Source organism: Schistocerca nitens, chromosome 10 (assembly GCF_023898315.1).
Source record: "Schistocerca nitens isolate TAMUIC-IGC-003100 chromosome 10, iqSchNite1.1, whole genome shotgun sequence".
Classification (NCBI taxonomy): Eukaryota; Metazoa; Arthropoda; class Insecta; order Orthoptera; family Acrididae; genus Schistocerca; species Schistocerca nitens.
In genome coordinates this window covers 201868268-201891715 of record NC_064623.1, presented here as the reverse complement: position 1 = coordinate 201891715, position 23448 = coordinate 201868268, and positions in this window count along the sequence as shown.

Sequence of the window (23448 nt, the reverse complement as noted above, 5' to 3'; positions counted from 1 at the left end):
CAGTGAGCGCGAAAACCATTCCGGAGATACTCAGGCAACTCCCGTCGCAGACGGTTCAAGGAAAGCATTCAGTAAAACGGTTGCTTTACTGATAAAGTTAAAAGAGAGTACGTTCCTAAATTTATCAGCCAACAACATACACTCCTGGAAATTGAAATAAGAACACCGTGAATTCATTGTCCCAGGAAGGGGAAACTTTATTGACACATTCCTGGGGTCAGATACATCACATGATCACACTGACAGAACCACAGGCACATAGACACAGGCAACAGAGCATGCACAATGTCTGCACTAGTACAGTGTATATCCACCTTTCGCAGCAATGCAGGCTGCTATTCTCCCATGGAGACGATCGTAGAGATGCTGGATGTAGTCCTGTGGAACGGCTTGCCATGCCATTTCCACCTGTCGCCTCAGTTGTACCAGCGTTCGTGCTGGACGTGCAGACCGCGTGAGACGACGCTTCATCCAGTCCCAAACATGCTCAATGGGGGACAGATCCGGAGATCTTGCTGGCCAGGGTAGTTGACTTACACCTTCTAGAGCACGTTGGGTGGCACGGGATACATGCGGACGTGCATTGTCCTGTTGGAACAGCAAGTTCCCTTGCCGGTCTAGGAATGGTAGAACGATGGGTTCGATGACGGTTTGGATGTACCGTGCACTATTCAGTGTCCCCTCGACGATCACCAGTGGTGTACGGCCAGTGTAGGAGATCGCTCCCCACACCATGATGCCGGGTGTTGGCCCTGTGTGCCTCGGTCGTATGCAGTCCTGATTGTGGCGCACACCTGCACGGCGCCAAACACGCATACGACCATCATTGGCACCAAGGCAGAAGCGACTCTCATCGCTGAAGACGACACGTCTCCATTCGTCCCTCCATTCACGCCTGTCGCGACACCACTGGAGGCGGGCTGCACGATGTTGGGGCGTGAGCGGAAGACGGCCTAACGGTGCGCGGGACCGTAGCCCAGCTTCATGGAGACGGTTTCGAATGGTCCTCGCCGATACCCCAGGAGCAACAGTGTCCCTAATTTGCTGGGAAGTGGCGGTGCGGTCCCCTACGGCACTGCGTAGGATCCTACGGTCTTGGCGTGCATCCGTGCGTCGCTGCGGTCCGGTCCCAGGTCGACGGGCACGTGCACCTTCCGCCGACCACTGGCGACAACATCGATGTACTGTGGAGACCTCACGCCCCACGTGTTGAGCAATTCGGCGGTACGTCCACCCGGCCTCCCGTATGCCCACTATACGCCCTCGCTCAAAGTCCGTCACCTGCACATACGGTTCACGTCCACGCTGTCGCGGCATGCTACCAGTGTTAAAGACTGCGATGGAGCTCCGTATGCCACGGCAAACTGGCTGACACTGACGGCGGCGGTGCACAAATGCTGCGCAGCTAGCGCCATTCGACGGCCAACACCGCGGTTCCTGGTGTGTCCGCTGTGCCGTGCGTGTGATCATTGCTTGTACAGCCCTCTCGCAGTGTCCGGAGCAAGTATGGTGGGTCTGACACACCGGTGTCAATGTGTTCTTTTTTCCATTTCCAGGAGTGTATCACTATCACTTACGTGACCTCGCGAAAAGAACGTGAAGGCAAAATTAGACAGACTCGAGCTCACCCAGAGAGTATTACCACCTATCGTTCTTCCCACGAACCATTTACGACTGGAACAGAACAAGGAAATGACAGTGGTACACAGTATACCCTCTGACACACGCCGTATGGTGGTTTGCGGGGTACAGATGTAGATGATACATTAATAATTTAGTTCCTGCCCGGCAAGCTGCTAAACGATGTGTGGCGGAGGGTAGTACTTCCCTGTTCCACTCGCGAATGGCACGACTGAAAATGGCTGTCGTTAAGCTTCTGTATTAATTTTAATTTATCGAATTTTCTAGTCGAGATAATTTCGTGATATGTATAATATGGGGGAACTCATGTTGTCCACCTCTTCTGAGAGAGTGCTCTCTCGAAATTTCAATAGTAAACATCTTCGTATATACAAACTTACAGCATGCTGGAGGAACCAGGATCAGCACTTCTGTTACTCGGTAGAAAGAAAAACCAGTCCAAGTTGCAAATATTTTATTTTTCATTCGATGTCTAGTTTCGAGCTGAAACTTCTTTTGAAATCTACATTACAAAGTTTGGAAATGGCATTTCCAAAGATTTTAACAAATGTGTCATGTATATTTAAAGTTATCGGTACGCACAGTAAATGTGCATAACCCTTTTTTTTACATCTTCGGAAATGCCATTTTTGACTTTGTTACGTTGATATGAAAATGGGTCTCGGCCCCAAACTAGTGCCGGCCGGAGTGGCCGTGCGGTTCTAGGCGCTACAGTCTGGAACCGCGGGACCGCTACGGTCGCAGGTTCGAATCCTGCCTCGGGCATTGATGTGTGTGATGTCCTTAGGTTAGTTAGGTTTAAGTAGTTCTAAGTTCTAGGGGACTGATGACCACAGCAGTTAGTGCTCAGAGCCATTTGATCCATTTTGAACCCAAACTAGTCATCAAAAGAAAAATAAAACATTTGCAGCTTGGACTGCTTTTTCGTTTTATTGAATCCTCTCCATGACGCACAACACCTGTCTTGCAAAAACTGCCTACGGAATTTGTTGAGCATCTCTGTAACGCTCTTGCGTTGAGAAAACGAACCCGTGACAAAGCGCTCCGCTGTTCCTTGGATCTTGTCTATCTCTTCTATCAATCCTACCTGGTAAGGACCCCACATTGGTGAATAATACTCACAACTCTCTCCAAGAAGTGCCTTGCAAGCCAATTCCGTTGTTGTTGAGTTACATCTCGTGAAGAATGCAGCTGCGGATTTCTTTTTCTCCTTATCCGCAGTATGTTCCATTTATTTACGTTTGCCCATTTCGAAAATCGATACGGTGTTCCGGCGTTGTTACTTTAAACCACATCATCTGCAAACAGTCTTAAGGTTGCTTTCTTACAGACAACCGCATAATCTGCGAACATTCTGAAGAACTTTCCATTTTTTCTATTAGATAATTTATTTATTTCTTTTCTTTCTGAGTCATCAGTCTTCTGACTGGATTGATGCGGCCCGCCACCAAGTCCCCTCCTGTGCCACTTCGTTTGACGGGAAATGCCCGTTTTTCCATTGCTTGTCTCCAGTTCATGTCCTCCTTGCTCCGTCCTTTATCAGTTATTTAACTGCCTACATAATAAAATGCCGTAACTTCCACCAACTTGGAGACCATCGAGCCTGATGGTAACTTTCTCGCTCTTCTCATTTCTGCTACTTCTCATTACTTTCGTCTTTCTTCGATTTATTCTCAACCCATATTCTGTACTCAGTCTTGGCACTGATATATTGATATCCTCTCACCTTCTATTTAAATTCCACTCGTGAACCTTTTTATTTGTTTTCGTCATTTCTTCTTCGATGTACAGACGAAATGAAGGGGCAAAAGACTACGTCCCGTTTAAATCCGAATACTTCGTTCTTGGTCGTCCATTCTTACTATTCCCTCTTGGCTCTTGTATATATTATGTATTACCCGTCCCGTCTCTCCCAATAGCATATCAATATTTTTCTCAGAATTCAGCCTCGAATGTCGCACCATTTTACATTGTGCAATGCTTTTTCCAGGTGGACAAATCCTACGAACGTGTCTTGATTTTTCTTTCGTCTTGCTTCCATTATCAACCTCAAGGTCTAAACTGCCTCCCTGGTGCCTTTACCTTTCCTAACGCCAGACTGATCGTCCTGTAACACATGCCCAGTTTTATTTTCCATTCTTCTGTGTATTATCCTTGTCAGGACCTTGTACACATGAGCTGTTAGGCTGATGGTGCGATAATTCTGGCACTTGTCAGCTCTTGCCGAGTTTTGAATTGTGTGGATTATATTTCTCCGAAAGTATGATGGTATGTCGCCAAACTCATACATTCTACACACCAACGTGAATTGCCGTTTATTTTCCACTTACCCCAATGATTTTAGAAATTCTGGTGGAATGTTACCTAATACCCTTCTACCTTATTCGAGCTTGCTTGCACCGAATCTCTCAAAAATACTGATTCTAATACAGGATCCACAATCCTTCTTAAACTGACTCTTGTTTCTTCTTTAATCACCTCAGACAAATCTTTGCCCCATAGAGGACTTCAATGGACTCTTTCAACCTATCCAGTCTCTCCTCTGTATTTAAAAGTGGAATTCCCGTTGCACTCTTAATGTTACCACCCTTGCTTTTAGTTTCACCGAAGGGTAATTTGACTTTCCTATATGCTGGGTCAGTCTTTTCTATTTTTTCACATTTTTTAAGCAGCCATTTCGTCTTAGCTCCCTGCACTGCCTATTTGTTTCATCCCTCTGCGACTTGTATTTCTGTGTTCTTGATATTCCTAGAACAATTTTGTACTTCCTTCATCTGTGATTGCTCTTTTGAGAGATGTTCATTCCTGTTCAACTGTACTACGCACTGAGCTAGTCTTTATCGCTGTATCTATAACCTTAGAAAACTTCAAGCATACCTCGTCATTTCTTAGTACTTTCGATCCCACTTCTTTCGTATTGATTTTTCCTGACTAATCTGTCAAACGTCAGCTTGCTCTTCGGCACTACTACACTGTAATATGAGTGTATGTCTATTGGGTACGTCTTACAATCCGGTATGGATTTAGCAATCTCTGTATGGGCAAGATGTAATCGAACTGAAATCTTCCCGTATTACCCGGCATTTTCCAAGTATACCTCCACCTGTTGTAGTTCTTGAACGGAGTATTCGCTATTACTAACTAAAATTTATTACAAAACTGAATTAGTCTCTCTCGGCTGTCATTCCTTGTCCCTAGCCATATTCCCCTGTATCCTTTTCATCTACTCCTTCCCCTACATCTGCATTCCAGTCCACCCTGACTATCAAGCTTTCATATCGGTTTACTTACTGTATTAACATTTCAATGTCCTCACATACATTCTGTATCTCTTCATCTTCAGCTTGCGACGTCGGCTTGTATACCTGAAGCATCGTTGTCGGTGTCGGTTTTCTGTCTATTCTGGTAAGAACAACCCTATCAATGAACTGTTCACAGTAGCGCTCTCCCTTCCCTACCTTCCTACTCATAACGATTCCTGCTCCCATTAAACCATTTTCTGCTGCTGTTTATAATACCATATACTCATCTGACTAGAGATCCTTGCCTTCTTCCATTTCACTTCACTAACTCCTACTATATCTAGACGGAGCCTTTGCATTTCCCTCTTCGGATTTTCTAGCCTCCCTACCACGTTCAAGCTTCTGGGAGCCCACGCTTCGATCGTAGAACGTTACCCTTTCGTTGGTTACTGAATCTTTTTCGAATGGTGACCTCCACCTTGGCAGTCCACTTCTGGAGATCCAAATGGGGGTCTAGTCCGTAATCTTTGGCCAATGGAGAGGTCATCATGACACCTTTTCGATTACAAGCCACATGTCCAGTGAACATAAGTGAAGTGTCTTTAATGGACTGGCTTCCATTCCCTTCTGCATTTTTATGCCGTTCCGTCTTTGGAGGCAGTTTCCCACCCCAAGAACAAGAGTGTGCCCTGACCCTTTGTCGGCTTCTCCACCCTCTTTGTTGAGGTGGTTGGCTAAATGGGGGTGACTTCTTATGCCGGAAGTCACCGTCATAAATTATATACACTGTAAAAAATAGCGGTCCGATCACTGTGCCATGGGATAATCCGAGAATTACCTTTAAAGCAGTCGATATAGTTCCGTCAAGTGCGACGTGTTGGGTTCTGTCTGCAAGGAAGTCTAGAATCCAGTCGCTGTACCGAAGATTAGTAATAAGTTATTTTAAATTAATCAGTATTTATTACTGGTCAATCAAGCATAAATTACCCACGGAAGGCGACGGAGTGAAACCTTTGCACGGCAGAACTACAGTAACCCCTGTGAATACGGCTTAAGTCTCGCTGCCCAATTCAAGCTCAAACCCTTCCGCCAGATGTTCAAGAATGAGTACAAATTAAACGATATATTTAACAGATCCATATACTTGTGAGATTTCTGCTGTTACCAAGTTAAATTTGTGAACAGTGACTTCTAGGTATGACGATCGCACAATAAAGTTGAATCCTGTTGACTGAAATGACATACTTCATGAACTTAATACTGGAGGCACGTTAAATAGATTTACACGTGTGGTTCAAAACAGCAAATAGAAAAAGCTTGCCTTTATGTTCGTACTAAAACGTTGCTGGCTGAACTGCACAAACTGCTGTAGGTGTTCATATTAACAATAGGAGCGCAACATTTTGCCACAATTAAAGTTCTTAAAAGCGCGGAACGGGAAAGTGGAAGCATAATCGCCGCGTCGTCGAAATCGCGTCGTGCCTGAACGATAGCAGAGGATGAGTCTGAGCAATAACAAAATCAACTTTCTTGTGGCGGCCAAATTTGCAACAGCTGGATACGAATTGCAGGTGCTTCTAAGCATAACGCCTGTTGATTGCTGCACGTTACTATTGTTATTTAAGTTGTACAGAAAAATGCGTGTCCCCTTATTCACAATTCATCCTTCGTGGGTATCCTGAAATGTTGCGCGAACGATACTTTTGTTTCCACATTTAGATAATCGTTTGAACAAACTGGTTAGGTATAGATTTAAAAGAGTTCATTCAAATGTTTATAGTACAACGGAAGGGTACTCACTGAGGACTATCTAATCCTCTAATCATAGCATGTAAGGCTATCTAATCCTCTGTTTGTAACACAAACAACTTTCTCTCATGTTGCAAGCCTTGGGGTTTTACTAGTGGTCATTCTGTTTTCTAAATGTAGCCCCATAACTGTCTGCTTGCATGTGCAGAGAATCTCTGTTTTCTGTAAGTGTTGCAAAATTTCTGAGTTTCCATACTTTCGTGTTCTAATACGATGTCCTCTCTGGTGGATATCTGTGCCTTTTTTTATTTGAAGAATGTATTGAATTGTATGTTTTGAATGTCAGGTTTAGGTCTTGTCTTTTGAAAATGTTTGTTATTCTGTGTGAGAGTTTGTACCTGCATGTCACCGTGTATCATCTTGGATCTTCTTCCTTGTTTTCATGTTTGCTTTGTATCGTTGTTGTGTGTGCTTGTTTGTGTTTGTTTTGTTGTGCTGTTGTGTGTGGCTGTGTATGTATCAGTTTTAATGGCTGTCTTTTTTGTTCAATTTTCTGACTAGATTACTGTTGCTACCACTGTTTGTTGTTATTTGTGTGGTGGTGTCTAGTGCTTCCGGGTAGATGTTTCTGCTGAGCGGTCCTGTGTTGGGTCTACGAAACTTGTGTATGAGTGCTTATTATTTTTTAGAGTGTGTATGATCTGAAGTTGGATTTATAATTTTGTGCGTCTTTTGTAGGTTCATATCTATCCTGACATTTTTGTGTCATAAACTAAAAAGTTTATTCCATTGTCATACTCTTTTTCTAGTGTAAATTTTATCGTTTTCTGTTCTGTGCTTACATCTTCATTCAGCTGGTCAATTTCTGCTGGAGGCTCATCTATTAAACAAAGGATATCATTCATGTAACTGATCCAGAAAAATATGTTGCAATTCGTAAGGAAAAAATCATATCATTGCATGCAATATTTTGAAAGTGGTGAAAGGGTTAATGGGCGATGGGAAAAAATAACTAGGAACAGGGTAAAAGCGGATATTAATATTCCAGGCAGAAGTTACGGGAAAGTTTCCACGGACTGCATTCCATCGTCGGAATACTTGCCCACCATTTTATGTTCCACGTGAAGAAGGAGGTAGGCTAGGAATATTCACTCAGCTGGAAACTGGAAAAATCTTACTGTCAGCAATGGAAAGGCCTACAGATCTTGTATTACTCATATAAAAGTGTCGTATTCATGCTTTACGTCTTCTTTTGTACGCATGCCTCTAGTGGGAAACACGTCAAATCATCCTGACCCGAAGTGTTTTGCACTGATATCCACTACGAAAGGGCCTTGTCAGTGGTGACGTCTTTGTAACTTTAAGGCGCGTCTGTGTTTGTTTACACAACCGTAGTAAAGATTCAATAATTCACGCAAAGCACAGAAATATATTTCAGGGAAACAGTCACAATTTGCCAATAGATACTTGTTCGAAATCACTGTCTTTCTTTTCTTTTGCTATCCTTATATTTATACGCAGTCCTAAACAACTAATTCCGGTAGGATACAAAATTTTACTGTTGTGACTGTCAGCGTTCAGTCTAAATACGCACGTTTCAAGTAACTGACTTAACACATGGTCCACATGTTTTCCTGACTGCGATGAGCTGCACTTCACTAGTCAACATTAGTATTCATATGCCAAAACTGAAAAATTCATGATCAAGAATGCTTCACAATAATAATTTATATGGAAATAATAAATGCATTTGCTAACAATAATGTTCCATTTATTGTAAGTACTACTCAATTTTCCTGCAAAGAATGGTTTTAACTATGTGGTTACAAGATTTTTTAATTTTTTCTTGTCTGTCCCTGTTTTTCTCTTCCCAAAGTCTCTTCATTCTTTGACTGTGTTTCTGTTTCCTTTATGCTGTCCACTTTTCCCTTTTTCTTCATTTATTTTACTTCAAAGTAAGAGTTCATAATTTAGTTCTGAATTTGACTATTTCATTTATCCTTTCCCCATTTGCTTTAGGTATTCTTCTATTTGTTGAAAGCAATCGCGTTTGACGATTGAGATGTTCACAGCATCAAAAATGCTCTTTGTGAGGATGTTGCTGTTGATTCTATGTATGTGTCTGTATAACGTCAGTAGCCGTTTTACGATAGTGTCTCTAAGTCTGCCTACATGTTCTTATAATTTATTGGTCGAATTCTCCGTAAAAACATCGTATATTACTCCCAAAATATTTCTGAGTATTTTATGTTCTATCTCTCAGTCTCTCTGATCAGACATTGAACGCTTCTAATGTTAGAGTGCTTCCTGTAACTTTGTTGTAGTTCCTGAGTTTGGCTTGTCTTGAAATGTTTCTTTTAATTTAGTGCGCCCATGTGAGTTTGTGCGCTTTCTGAAATGTTTGTATTCCTTCTGCGTCAGATGGCTTGTTTGATCCTCTTATTTGTATATATTCCCCTAGATATTTGAATTTTTGCAGTCTGCTAACCTTAACGTGTTTTGTGCGCATTACTTGTGTGTTGCTTTTTCTTCCATGTATTGCCTCTACTCATACATTATGTGTAAATCTGTTACAACATAGAGTTTCTGCAAGTATTCCAGAGCTCCTTTTGCTTCGTGCCTATTGTAGCTGAGTCTGCCGTGTAATCTGTGAATTCCAGACGTTTTATCAGTTTTTTTTTTTTGTACATGTTCTTCCTAACTGAAGCCCTTTGACTTTTGTTTCCAATTGTTTGATAATCTTGTGCGGTTCTAGGAGCTTCAGTCTGGAACCGCGCGACCGCTACGGTCGCAGGTTCGAATCCTGCCTCGGGCATGGATGTGTGTGATGTCCTTAGGTTAGTTAGGTTTCAGTAGTTCTAAGTTCTAGGGGACTGATGACCTCAGATCTTAAGTGCCATAGTGCTGAGAGCCATTTGAACCATTTTTTTTTTTGTTAATCTTGTGCAAAACCAACTAGAATAAAATATGGACCATCCTTTCACGGGCTGCATTTCAGCATGGAAATACTTGTCCATTAATTTGCAATATGAAGCAGTAGATCTGTCAGAATGGTCGATTATCTGGAAATTGGAAAAATCTTACTTTTTTCGATGGAAAACACTACAAGTCTATTATTACACACATATTTCATCAGGAACGGTACACTGTCCGTAGTTGTTCTGGAAAATATTTAATAACGCTTACATTGTAATCAGCTTGTACGCGTAAGCATATTTAATATAAAAAACTGTTCTTACGGGAAGGAAGAAGACAAGGTTTAAGTCACGTTTTATTGCAAACGCAAGAAAACCTGTTGACTTAGTCTGTATGCTGCCTACAAGGTAAACGACATCATCGGCTACAAATAATTTAAACGTGTATCGAGCTGTATACAATTACTTGAATATAATTTCTTTATGTTGTGATCATTCACCGATGCATGTGCGTTGATGGTAGCTTATCTTTCGTTTCCTGATTTGTAGGCGATTGTGAAGAAACAGTCTGCTTCTCTAGAGAGTCGTTGGCTTTCTTAAAGCCCACGAATGTGATCACAGTATTAACCGTGTTTGCGACTTTTGGAAGTGTTCAGATAGTCAACATCTTTTTCAATACGTGATCTTGCTTTTCTGATGTCTGCTTGGTAATCACCTAACTGTAGCATCAACTTGTGGTTGCAGTCTGTTAAGTAAGGTCTTGATCATAGTTTCGTAAAGAAACGGTGATAATGAGGTACGTTTGTAACTATTAAGAGTCTGTCTTGACGGACGCTTTGTGAGTCAACACGCTTTTACATCCAGTAGGATTTTATCTGTAAACCATATTCATAAGAGAATTTTACGATTGTTCGTATTGATGATTTGCTTTTTGAGTTTCCACGTTTCGTTGATAGTGCCATCTTCTCCTGGGGCTCTGTTGCTTTTTAGATGTATTATAATATTCTCCAGTTCTGTCACTCTGTGATGTTTCGATTCTAGATTTGGTACTGTTTTCGTGAAGTTTAATTTTTCTTTAGGCTTCCCGGCATTGAAGAATTTTTCAAAGAATTGTTTATTCAGAATTGAGCAGTTTTCTTCAGTATTTGTTTCCAGAAGTCTGCCTGTTCCTTTGAACTAGATATTTGGAGGGTGATAACTCTTTAAATTTTTGTAAATATTCTGTAGAAATTTAACACGTTGTTCATTTTTTTCTGAAATCGCCCACGATTTCACTTAGTCTATCGACGTGCACCCTTTTCAATCTTCCAGTATCATTCGAAGAATATTTCTGGACTTTTTTGAAAAGCATGCCTTTTTTCTCTTCTTCTGTTACAGAATTCTTCGTTGAGTGGTCTCGTCATAAGTTGCGTTCCGCCATTTATGCTTGTGTTTCCTGGGATGATGACCTCAACATACTGATGGTGAACTTTCTTCCCGAGGTCTTTCGATTTTTCCGTTGTATTTTGATGAAATTGTTCAATGTATTTATTTTTGTTTAACTACACTTATTTTGGATCCAGTATTATAATTATGTTCTGTTTTTGGGACTGGCCTAATTTTTGCTTGTAGCAAGTGACGATCGGACTCGGAGAATCATTTACTTGAAATTTCTTCGAGGATTAAAATTGTGTGTCTGACCGAGGCTCGAACTCGAGACCTTTACCTTTCGTGGCACCCCGAGCACGGTCCCTGACCCATTCTCACAGCTTCACATCCGCCCGTACCCCGTCTCCTTACAGAGGTTTTCCTTGCGGAACATCCAAGACTAGCACTCCTCGAAGTAGGGATACTGTGGAGACATGGCTTATCTGCAGCCTACCGGATGTTTACAAAATAAAATTTTCATTCCACAGCGAAGTGTTCGTTGATTATGCATTGACATAATTTTTATGCTAAAATTTTGATAATAATACATGAGATGATACTAATTTCCTTGTTTGTGTTCTACGTAAGAGTCAGCGTACTTTTCCCTTCGAATAGTTGTAGCATGAAGTCTCCAAATACAGCTTTAATATGTGTTTGTGATATTTTGTTTTCCTTCCACAGCTCCATAAAAGTCTTCGACTTGTTGCGATTTCTTTATGTTGTGACCATTCACCGATGCATGTGCGTTGATGGTAGCTTATCTTTCGTTTCCTGATTTGTAGGCGATTGTGAAGAAACTTTCTGATGTTGAAATGAACTACAGGATGTTGCCTTTGACTGACATATTTACTGCAAATCCTGTGTCAAATATTGCTATTGTTTCCCTTCTGACATCATGTTGAGCTTCTTACTGTGCATGCTGGACGGACAGAGTGGAAAACGAATTTTATTCATGGTTTAACTCTCGTAATACCAAACGAGTAGGGGGGAGAAGGGGGGTACTTGATGCCCACCTCTGGAAATATTGCAATTTGCTCAGTTGCGTTACATGTTAATTTGAAAAAAACGACTTTTATTGTTTTAGTGCATTCTTCTATCAGATTCCATGTATATTATAAACTTTTCTGTTGAACTTAACCAAAAATTTATGTCACTGTAGGAAATCTCTCATTAGCCAGTGAATATTGTGTCCAATATTACAAGGTATGTGGCCTTGCTTACATATCACTCATTCTTTGAAAACTATCTTGAGAGTGAAAGTCTACGACAATGAACTATATTTGCAATTTTAGTTGTTTTGTGTATTGGTCACGAATTCCGTAGTACACTTTCCTGAAAGGGAGTTGAATTGCTAAGAGAGTGTCAGAGAAGTGTTTCAGGTTCTTGACCCTATCTACACATCAGTAGCTCTTTATGAAGTATGCTGTTAACGTAAATCAACAACAGTTAATGTATTTTGCAATTTTTAATTTCTTCGGTTGGGGATAAAGTACCAGTTACCCCCATTGGTAAGGCGCGTCGTGGAACATGTCTGGTATTGCAATTGTTCAAAATTTTTAAATTTAATTTTTCAACTCTTGCTCATCGTACAATGTAGAAAGGTTTTTCTGCAGAACTGTGGTTGGGCTTTGGCCGGCGAGATCACACCGGCCTATTGTCCCGTTTTCACTGCTGTGAGTGACCTGTAAAAGATGGAACATGAACTGTGTTCATTGATGAGTTTCCCAAGCTAATGTGCCATTTTCTTGGATTTCGTATTTGTATTTGGTGTTACGAGAAGATGAAGTTTAATTGATGCACAACACTGAAAGACTACATGAAACCGCACCGTTTATGTACGATGTGAGGAGGAAACGAGACGGTAAATGTGACTTCGTTGCATTAAACTCTTACCTTTATTTTCAGTTAAAAAGCCTTAAAGATAGTGTCGTAATTGTGGTAAAAGGATTTATTTGCTGTGAAAGAAGCAAAGTAATAATTAAAGTAAAGGAAATTTGTGATAAACAGCAGCCTGAAATTAGCAGCGAAGTTGATTCTTAAAATGTAATGTCACCAGCCGTTATGTTTATCCCTGTGCAGTGTCTGGACTACATCTGACATTGTGCCTCCTCTGCACAGATGTTTCCTCGTGTGAGGGAGTGGTTCTGCTGTCGGTCAGCAGCGCCAGGGGAGGCGGAGGAGGCGCGGCTGGAGGGCCACGTCTCTCCAGCAGAAGCTACACTGCTTCCCAGAGCAAAACTTAAATTGTCAGGGATGACGACAGTTCATTAGTTTTTCTTTCGATTCAGTCGGACTCTGCCGGAATGCACACAGTTTAATGTTACTGAAAGAACTGAAGTGTCCAAAAGAGTTCAACAAAAGGCTACTTATGGCTTTAGCTGCGAGTAACAAGACCGACACGAAGGAAGCTGATTATAGGGAACGTCAGGGTAGAGCTGCAGGTAGTGATGTCGCAGCGTTACGTTACAGGGGAGCCTTGTGTACAGGACCTGGTGATGGAAGGCGCCAAGGCAGCTCGTCTGCTTGATTAACGGCATATCACTTGCTCTGGTGATGTATAAAAGGAGTCTTCCAGGCGTTGAGGATGCACTGAATGTCCTCGTGTTGTGAAGCGCCTTTTTTATCAGGAGCGGAGGCAATGTGATGAGTCTTCACACTAGTTTGATGCGGCCACAAAGAACAAAAGAACACTGTCCCCACCTCCTCGTCTTGGAATACCTTTTACAATCATCGTCCTGAATTATTTGCTGAACACGTTACAAAATGTGCTTTCTTCAGAATTTATTCCCTGACATCCTGATAAATTTCAGTTCATGAAGTTCAAGATTGTAGTCCGTGTATTTTCATATATTCCTTTTTTCTCACAGGAGGAACTCATTATTTCTTATCTTACCAGTCTTCTGAATTTTAAGGCAAGTCTGTAACAGCACTTACCAAACGTTACGAACCTTTGATGTTAGCAGGCTTCTTTTTACGGAGGATCGCCGTCTTCATCTGTTCTAGTCTACTACTTGTAGCTTCCTTGCTTGACCATCTTGTGTTATTTTGTTTCCATCCTAGGAGTATTCCTCCCCCCTCCACCTGGTTGGTTGCTTATTTAATTGCATTCCTCAGAGCGCCTATTCTCTGCTCATTTCGCTGCTCAGTTCACTCTCTTTGTTTCGTAAACCTCTTTCCCATTCAAAGGGGATTGCAATCTCAGTGAATTTTACCATTCATATTCTTTCTCTCCGAATTTTAATAGCACTGATGACCCTCTCTCTTATTTTCTTCAATGCTTTTGATATACAGCAATGACAGTAGGGAAAGAAGACTGCCTCCTGGTTTTACTACGCTTTTAATCAGAACACGTTTCTCTTAGTCTTCGATTCTAACACTTTCCTTTCGGTTCTTGTAAATATTGTGTATTACCAGTCTTTTACGAAAGTTTCCATGTAGTTCCACATGCAAACAAGACTCGACAGCGTCAACTTAAAAAGTCGGACTGACCAACGATGACACGATAACTCGAATCGGTGAAAGTTTCTATTTTAATCAGACAACATAGATGTAGACATTTATCGAGTCTCTATAATGTGTGATTACTGTTACAGCACCGAATAGTAAACACACGTTGAGTATTACAGCGTCCCAATATTTGAACTAAATGTTCGCCGTCTACACTCGTACTTTCTTCTCCAACAGGTGCGAGCTTTGACACTGGACGAGTTCTTTGTTGTGTTGATGGAAAGCCGCCTGCATGAAGAGGAAGAGCGTGGTGCTGGAGGGGTGAGTACCACAGATTCCGTACTCTTGCGCTATAGCAGTGGTCTGGAGACAATTACTGCAAATGTCCTCCAGTCATTACATGTTAGCAGTGCAGACGGCATCTTGCAAATATACGAGGCTATTTTTTCCTGGCCCCTTTATTAGGCACAGTTGACGCAATGTAACCCTTGTCACTTATATTAAGTGTCTGACAAACATATGTGTTCATATATAAACATATATATTCATATATTCATACAGTTCATAACACATACCTTTCAATGACAAGGCAGCAACCTTAGCTTCCCGCTAATGCTTATATCCTTACCAAAGACATCAGTCTAGCACACCATTACTAGGCGGCGCTATTTCAAACTTTTTAATTTTTTTCTCCAGGACACTGGTGGCGCCTCGTCTGCCTGCTGGACTAGTGTGGACACCGAGCCGTCCCGCTCTTCAGAGATACCACACCACGCGACGCGCCCGTGGCGTTGGCGCCCTCAACCCACGGGAGGGGGAAGAGGATCTGGACGCCACACGGTACGTCCCTAAAACAGTCGCCATTAGTGTACGAACGCAGAGGGCAGTTGTAGTAGAGGTATAGACTGAGAGGATGGCATGTTTTCAATTCTTAGTGAAAGATAAACAGTAGCAATGGCATCGTAGGGCGGAAGATGTCTAGGGGTTGTTGAGTCTACCGAATCGATGACCTGGAATATACTGGGTTTTCATTACATAAGGTAACTGCTGTCTGCTAATAACGTAGCTGCATTATCTGGAACTTCAACGTTTATTTGTAATACTTACGTTCCCGAAGGCTGCGAAACTAAGGTTCCACACACATTGACACATAGTCAGATGTTTTTCAGCAAAGAGGACAAAGCTCGTAATTCCTGCATGACCTGAACTGTATAGCATCATCAGCATGTATTAAATTGCGTTGCATTTCGCTTGCTCTGGCAACTGTCTTACACCTTGTTATGTGTATGCAGATTTTCCAACGCATCAGGAGCCTGTGCTGCTTGGGCGCCGGATACGAGGAGATGGAGGAGGACGTGGAAGAGGAGGATCAGAGCCGTGCTGCGGTCCCAGACACTCTGCAGGTGAGGCGTCCCTTGTTACGTCACTAATGACAGGGCAAACGGAACAGTGGGAACTGGCGGCAACCTGACTGCACGAAACATCTTCACAGGCTACTAAAGTCTATCACGTTTTCATTGAATTCTAATAAGGCTTTCCTCTTGGCTTTACAAATAATAACGACTGTAGTGACTTCTCTCCTCCAAAGTGTTCTAATCGCAACATTTTGCATTCACATATGAAATGTTGGGTGTAAGTACCAATCAGTCAACCCAAATCTCTAATTTGCGTTTGTGTCCTGACACACTTTGTGTGTGGCGGAGAGTTCTTCTGGTAGCATTGTCGCTTCACCCATTTCTGTGCTGCTTTGCCTATGTAGTGTGGGTGGAGTGAATGTCTGTTGTTAACCTCTGAATCAGCTATATTTTCTCTGACTTTTTCGCCGTTCTCATTTCGTACGGCATGAGCGGCAGAAAACCAAGGAGAAAGTACTCAATATGTCAAAGATCTTATTAATTTTGCAGCAAAAGATAGTGGCACCGTCTGTTTAAACGCAATTCCATAAGATGAAGCTTTTACCGAGTAATCAGAGACTTAACGTTCGTATTGTTATTACGTTTTTAGTTTACATTCACTGCTGACAATCACAAGTGGTAAATCTTCAGTATACAATAGAACCCAGAGTGTGGTGCATGGTAGAGTGACCTTCCTAACAACGTTATCGAATATCTGTGAAAATTCATTCTTGTGCTGAGTGATGAAACCTGACTGTGTAGCCACCTCTGTCTCCTGCTAGTCTATTGTTCTGATGTTCTCTTTGTGATGCAGACGACGGCAGCAGTATTATGTCGTTAACTCCTATTCAGATACAGGATCCCTAAATTTACGCAACAAAGTTTCAGACGTGCGTAGTCTTTCATCCAAAGAGTCCGATTAAATTTAGGTGTGCATTTCTGTTTCTTTTGGTATGGGCTAAACCAATCTGTTCCTATCGTAGGAGTACGCTTCTGAATTCGTTCTATGCGAACAGTGCGACCTACTTCACGAGAACTCCTTTCATGCAAGAGCAATACCCTAGAATTGTTACATCGAATGACTTTAATGCAATTTACCTGATACATGCAGTGTATTTTCCCAGAACCGTTCCAAGAAGGCTTTGACTTCCATTTGCGTTTGTTAATACTGATTTATGTATTTGTCCCACTCTGTATTGGTTCTTATAATTACCTCTAAATTCTTATTTGAGGAGACTTGTCTAGTCGGAACGATTGAGAGGTACTTCTCTTGTTTATAGAAATGATCTATTTACGTTCATTTAGAGAGTGCTGCCATTAATACACCTAGCGGAAATTACTTGTAATTCTCAACACATTTTCGTATTTTCATCATATGGCAACAAGTCCTTGTAGATATCTGATACTGCTGATAGCAGTAGATAATTCGATTATGTATACTGAGAACATTACAGGTGCTATCACGTCTGCTTGGTGGTCAACCAATGTCAGTGGTCAACCAATGTCAGTTTCGTTTCCGCGCAACATTCTCTACCTAGTATTAAGTGCCAGATTCTGGTAGTGAACTACACTCCTGGAAATTGAAATAAGAACACCGTGAATTCATTGTCCCAGGAAGGGGAAACTTTATTGACACATTCCTGGGGTCAGATACATCACATGATCACACTGACAGAACCACAGGCACATAGACACAGGCAACAGAGCATGCACAATGTCGGCACTAGTACAGTGTATATCCACCTTTCGCAGCAATGCAGGCTGCTATTCTCCCATGGAGACGATCGTAGAGATGCTGGATGTAGTCCTGTGGAACGGCTTGCCATGCCATTTCCACCTGGCGCCTCAGTTGGACCAGCGTTCGTGCTGGACGTGCAGACCGCGTGAGACGACGCTTCATCCAGTCCCAAACATGCTCAATGGGGGACAGATCCGGAGATCTTGCTGGCCAGGGTAGTTGACTTACACCTTCTAGAGCACGTTGGGTGGCACGGGATACATGCGGACGTGCATTGTCCTGTTGGAACAGCAAGTTCCCTTGCCGGTCTAGGAATGGTAGAACGATGGGTTCGATGACGGTTTGGATGTACCGTGCACTATTCAGTGTCCCCTCGACGATCACCAGTGGTGTACGGCCAGTGTAGGAGATCGCTCCCCACACCATGATGCCGGGTGTTGGCCCTGTGTGCCTCGGTCGTATGCAGTCCTGATTGTGGCGCTCACCTGCACGGCGCCAAACACGCATACGACCATCATTGACACCAAGGCAGAAGCGACTCTCATCGCTGAAGACGACACGTCTCCATTCGTCCCTCCATTCACGCCTGTAGCGACACCACTGGAGGCGGGCTGCACGATGTTGGGGCGTGAGCGGAAGACGGCCTAACGGTGTGCGGGAGCGTAGCCCAGCTTCATGGAGACGGTTGCGAATGGTCGTCGCCGATACCCCAGGAGCAACAGTGTCCCTAATTTGCTGGGAAGTGGCGGTGCGGTCCCCTACGGCACTGCGTAGGATCCTACGGTCTTGGCGTGCATCCGTCCGTCGCTGCGGTCCGGTCCCAGGTCGACGGGCACGTGCACCTTCCGCCGACCGCTGGCGACAACATCGATGTACTGTGGAGACCTCACGCCCCACGTGTTGATCAATTCAGCGGTACGTCCACCTGGCCTCCCGCATGCCCACTATACGCCCTCGCTCAAAGTCCGTCAACTGCACATACGGTTCACGTCCACGCTGTCGCGGCATGCTACCAGTGTTAAAGACTGCGATGGAGCTCCGTATGCCACGGCAAACTGGCTGACACTGACGGCGGCGGTGCACAAATGCTGCGCAGCTAGCGCCATTCGACGGCCAACACCGCGGGTCCTGGTGTGTCCGCTGTGCCGTGCGTGTGATCATTGCTTGTACAGCCCTCTCGCAGTGTCCGGAGCAAGTATGGTTGGTCTGACACACCGGTGTCAATGTGTTCTTTTTTCCATTTCCAGGAGTGTATTTAGCGAGTGAAAGACGTGTCTGCAAAACACTCCGTATGACCGTCTTGACAGTCAACCATGTAGTACAGTGTCTGACAGCCACTAGCGCCAGTGAGCTGACCACACGAATGTGAATTGCGAAGTCGACCAACCTGTGCTTTCGATTATTTGAAAATCAGAAGAGCATGGTTAGGACCTTCACGCTAACTGATAGCACTTGGAATTAAGGCATTTTCCTGCCAGTTACTTTGAAACAATCGATTGCAGTACGCAGACTACTGTTTGGTGGCGAAATTCTCAAGCTTCTTTATTCCGCCTGCAGAACGCTGGAGAGCCCCTACCCCTGTGGCTCAAACCATCGAAGCGTCCAGCACTTCTGAGCCGCCGACACGCAAGACACATCTGCGCGGGCGTCGACGTTCTCGTCGTCAGCGGCGAACTGGACACGTGGCGGCTCGGCTGAGAAGTCGCCGCCATTGCCAACTGTTTTTGCGACTTCTGTTCTAATAACTATACAGATTGTTGTTGAACTGAAAGAAGCATAAGGGGGTAAGGGGAATACTGCCTTACTATTTAATAAAGTGTGATGCAGATTTAATACCGTCTTTTACATATTAGTTATTTACTCAGTTATTTACGCAAGCATCAAGTGTTTAACACGTCTGCTGGATATTGGTATTGATGCGTGAGACCACTATTGGATCTGGTTGGATGTTGTGCATGAAGAACGAAGTACCACAACTGGCTCGTGTTCATTGTTGTAGAAAATCTCCAAAAAGTTCGATCCAGGAAATGCAAGTCTGAAAACATCCTCATAAGAGCTAATGGTGCTTGATATATTGTAATTGTTTAGCACGAACCATTAATGAAATCTGGAAAAACAACAGCCTATCTCTCATTAGTCATCATAACATAATGTCATGCAGCACATCTAGGAAATCATTATGTGACACACAAATACATAGAACCTAATGTCTGACGACCACAACCATTTGTACGCGCTGTATTGCTATTTTACACAAACAAAACGAGATGCGGAACTGAAATACGATTCTAACACCAGAGACTGAACATTGTAAGTACCAAAATCTCACAGAGTATGTTCTATAGCTTGACGGCGTTAGTTACTTGGTCTTAAAACAATTTTGTGACACCAATAGCTGTCAGTGTGTGGGTCTAATAAGTTTCAGCAAAAAGTGAAACAACTCATCCTACCGCAAGAACTGTTGGAACCTATGTTACAGCAAAAACTGTAGCAACCTATGTCAAAGCAAACGAACTGCCTATTGATAATGCAAAATCTTAACACTACATACATTTGACACATATACACCTTAGCAGAAAGGTGTTTTAATGAGTAACAATTTTCCAGCGTCTCTGCTTTACAGTGAAACCATTTTCCTGTGTAAAAGTTGGTAGGGTAATTATTTCGCAGTATAAACATCTTCCTGTGTAAATGTTATCCAGTGTAAATATCTACTAATAGTGTTACCACACGTAGTTAAAGTCAGTGAACCACGCATGACATTATGTCATCACTCGTAAAGGCTACATGACTAGCAATCAACAGATTAGCGAGCTGATCTGAGCATATGATATCAGGAATCTGCGTGTTTTGCTTGTTGAAACAGGTCTTGAGGAAAAGGTTACACTGGAGATGCTTATACCAAAATTGGTAAGTCTGAAAAGCAATTATACTGGAAAGCGATTACACTGGGAAACATTGCCCCTGGAAACGGTCATACTGGTTAATTGTTACCCTGGAAAATGGCTACATTAGAAGAGTCTTACATTGGAAAATTGTTGCAATGGAAAGTACATACACTACATAACAGTTGCACTGTAAATGATTTTACTTGAAAAAGGTTACACTGGAAATGGTTACATTGGAAAATGATTGCAATGGGATCAGTTACACTAGAAAATGGCCGGCCGGGGGGGGGGGGGGGGGGCGCGGTTCTAGGCGCTACAGTCCGGATCCGCGGGACCGCTACGGTCGCATGTTCGAATGCTGCATCGGGCATGGATGTGTGTGATGTCCGTAGGTTAGTTAAGTAGCTCTAAGTTCTAGGGGACTTCAGAAGTTAAGTCTTATAGTGCACAGAGCCATTTGAACTGGAAAATGTTTACACTGGGAAGAATATACAATGGAAAATGTTTATGCTGAAAAATAGGTACATTGAAAATAGTTACACTGAAAACAGTTCCATTAGGAAATAGTTCCACTACAAACTGGTTGCATTGGATAATGATTTCACTGGAAAATGGTTGTGCTGGAAAATTGTTGCATTGGAAAATGGTTCCACTGGAGAATAATTGCACAGGAATGTAGTTATACTGAATAACCTTTGCACTAGGAAATTTTCCCTGGAATACAGCTTCCCAGGAGAAAAGCTACACTGTAAAGTAGTTAAACTGGAAGTTGTTTAACAGGGCAAAAGCAATATTGGAAATGCTTACACTTTGAGATAGTTACGCTGGAAATTTGTTAGACCAGGAAACAGTTACACTAGAAACTGATACACTGGAGAACAATGGAAAATAGAGTGGAAGACACTTACAATGGAGAACACATACAATGCAAAACGGTTACATTGCAAATGGTTACACTGGAAATTATAACTGTAAAAAGAGTTGCACTGGAAATGGCTACAAAGGAGAGAGGTTGACTGGAAGATGACTGCATTGGAAATTGTTATACTGAGAAAATGCTTAGGTTAGGTGAGGTTAGGTTACACCAGGAAATGGTTAATGAGGAGGTGGTTGCACTGGGAAAAGTTTAGACTGGGTATTGCTACAAGGTAAAAGGTAACATCAGAGTCAGTCACATTGGAAAATAGTTACTTTGAAACAGATACAGTTCAAAATGGCTATGCTGGAAAATGGTTACAGTGAAAATGGTAACACTGGAGAATGGTTACACCGCAAAAGATACCCTGAAAAATGGCAACACTGGAAAACTGTTGCATCATCAAATAGTTACACAGACAACTGTTACGTTAGAAAAATGTGTTCAATGGAAAACACTCTTACCACTAAGGTATAAAAAAAATGTCACACTGATACTGGCACACATGTGCTGTTAGATGTTTGATAAATATTAAGATTAGTTGTCTGCATAATCAGGTGACACCGATTCCGATGATTCAGAGAGATGGCAGGAAATTTGGACCAAGCACAGTAACATGATGTTCTACGTGATGACATCAGTAAGTCAGTATGGTTGCAGGAAGGATGAGTGTTATAAATGTTGTGACTTGGCAAGACAGCCCAGTCACTATGAGAGGTAGCCGAAATGCACGCGTTTAAATACGCAGACCGGCGTGAGGTCTGGAACAGGACAATGTCTTGAGAATTGCAATAAAGTACGAAAATCTTGTAATACTTAACTTTAATCCATAATCGGTGTACATCGCTCTTGTACAGATATAATCTCCATTTCAATATGCTGGTAATGGCGCCTTGCTAGGTCGTAGCCAATGACTTAGCTGAAGGCTATGCTAACTATCGTCTCGGCAAATGAGAGCGTATTTGTCAGTGTGGCTTCGCTAGCAAAGTCTGCTGTACAACTGGGGCGAGTGCCAGTACGTCTCTCTAGACCTGCCGTGTGGTGGCGCTCGGTCTGCTATCACTGACAGTGGCGACACGCGGGTCCGACGTATACTACCGGACCGCGGCCGATTTAAAAGCTACCACCTATCAAGTGTGGTGTCTGGCGGTGACACCACAGTAATACCTGTAGCTTGGTCCCTACTAATCTACAGATTTAGTGTCCTATCCTCCTCGGCCTTCTTAATGTGAGTCTTGCCTACGGGTAATCTATGACTCTTGCTTAGCACTTCTCTGTCATGTAGTTTTTCACTGCGCTGAAAAGTACACCCTATATTAAACATTTCCAAGAATTGATGCTGACGCTGTTAAGTGAAACACTATATATGCAGAAGATTAAAACTAATGTTTTTCATTCCTTGTAGAGATTCTTTTGAGTGAAATAATAAATCAATTGATGACTGAATTCAGACAGTACGAGAAACATTTGCAAAGAACAATGAAGCTAACCCGTGTTTAATAGAAATGAAGTCGCTGGCGGGGCGTGAATTTCCTTTCGTAGGGTCTCGATTATTGGGTCCTTGCCCATGCTTCTCCAAATTGAGTGGATTTAAGGAAATTTATTGTTTAGTGGACTAACGAAGGAATTCGCTTCCCAACGATATGTGGACAGCAGCCCTACAAACGAGTTGCACCAGGTGACAGACTATAGAAAAAGCTTACGAATCTGAAACATCACTCGACGAGTCTAAGGTGTGTGTTCTGCTGCGCGTCCCAGATGCTTCCTAAACCTATATTGCAGGCTGACGGTAAGTGCCCAGTCCTTAGAAGCGTTACTCATTCGGACCGAAGTCGGCATGGTGTCTGTTGTATTCAATCCTGTTGTTATTTTTGTGTTTCAACGTCAATGTGAAGGTCCAAGGATTACAGTAAACCTGCATTGACGAATCGGAAACTACTACTGAACTCCCAGAAAAGGTTCCAAACAGAGACCGTTTGAAGTTTTTCTCACCTGAACAGAAGTCGGCATGGTGATTGTTGTATTCAATGCCTTTGCTACTGAATTCCTAGGAAAGGTTCCAAACACAGAGCTTTTCAAGCGTTACTAAGCTGGACAGATGAAGGCATGGT